This window comes from Daktulosphaira vitifoliae, unplaced genomic scaffold (assembly GCF_025091365.1).
Source record: "Daktulosphaira vitifoliae isolate Bord-2020 unplaced genomic scaffold, ASM2509136v1 Scaffold_4, whole genome shotgun sequence".
Taxonomy (NCBI): Eukaryota; Metazoa; Arthropoda; class Insecta; order Hemiptera; family Phylloxeridae; genus Daktulosphaira; species Daktulosphaira vitifoliae.
In genome coordinates, this window is record NW_026099575.1 from 42,056,888 (window position 1) to 42,058,335 (window position 1,448).

General features: G+C 26.0%; 1 protein-coding gene across 1 annotated transcript in view; it reads left to right on the forward strand.

The window, feature by feature from the left end:
* The window catches only part of LOC126905661 (uncharacterized), a 34,940-nt gene that overhangs the window by 3,340 nt on the left and 30,152 nt on the right, over positions 1–1,448 (forward strand). The window lies entirely within an intron of this gene.

The window sequence follows — 1,448 nt, forward strand, 5'->3', positions numbered from 1 at the left end:
TTTTAGCTTCGATGCGAAGCTGAGAAGGTATTGGTTTTACTAAGAAGTGTTTTTTTTTTTTTTTTTGTGTCTGTTACCACTTTTTCTCAGCTCTCACCAAACCGATTTCTTTCAATGATACGTCAAAAGATCACAAATCTTATCTAGTCGAAGACATTATCCTCAAAAATTGAAAAAAATTCCCTCGTTCCCCGTAAATGGGGGNTTACCCTTAAAAATTGAAAAAAATTCCCTCGTTCCCCGTAAAAGGGGGAAACCTCCAAAAAAATTACAAATTTAAAAATCGCTAATTTTCGAAATTTTTTCAATTTTTTTTACTTAAAAGTGCCATAACTTTTTCAAAAATAAACATATCAATATAATTCTTTTTTATATAGATGCATAATATCATTACCTTTTATTTGGTATATTTTTTTCATAAGCTAATGCAATGTTCTTTATTATGCAAAAAAAAAATTTCGGACATTATTTTATCTTCATGGTGAAAACAAACATCAAAGTTTATAAAAAATATACGATTTTTGTAAAAAAATTCTTTTTTATATTTTTAACTTTAATATGCTATAACTTTTTGAAAGATGTATGGATCAATATAATTTTTTTTGTATAGATGCACGATATCATTACCTATCATTTGGTATATATTTTTTTTATATCTGACCCTTTACCTGCCCACAGGGAGAGATTTAAAAAGACAACTTTTTCAAAAAAAATTAAGTTTTTCAACTTGATATTTGAAAATGTTCCGGAAGGTCTGACACTTTTATATATATCTTAAATTAAAGTTAATGTAATATACTTTATTATGGTAAAAAATTTCGGACTTTATTTTATCTTCACGGTGAAAATGGCTACCAAATGCTATTATTATGTGAAAATTTTCGATTTTATTTTTTACATTTTTAACTTTATAATGCTATGACATATTTAAAAGTGTATGGATCAACATTATTTTTTTATAAGAAATAATATTTTTTAATAATCCCTTTTTCATTCGACATACTTTATCTTAATAAGAATATTAATAAGGAACTAGCAGATCATGTAACTTTTGGAATAATCCACCAATTTTTTTAAATTAAGCACAATCTAAAAATTTGCATCGTAGCATTTTTTTAGATTCGATGCGAAGCTGAGAAGATATTAATTTTACTATGATGTGTTTTTTTATTTTTTAATTTTTTAATTTTTTAATTTTTTTTTGTGTCTGTGAACGCTCAATCTCAGCTCTCGCTGGACCGATTTTGATGAACAATATGTCAAAAGATCACAAATCGTATCTAGTCGAAGACATTACCCTCAAAAATTGAAAAAAATTCCCTCGTTCCCCGTAAACGGGGGAAATCCCCCAAAAAATTACGAATTTAAAAATCGCTAATTTTCGATATTTTTTCAATTTTTTTTACTTAAAATTGCCATAACTTTTTTAAAAATGATCATGTCAATAT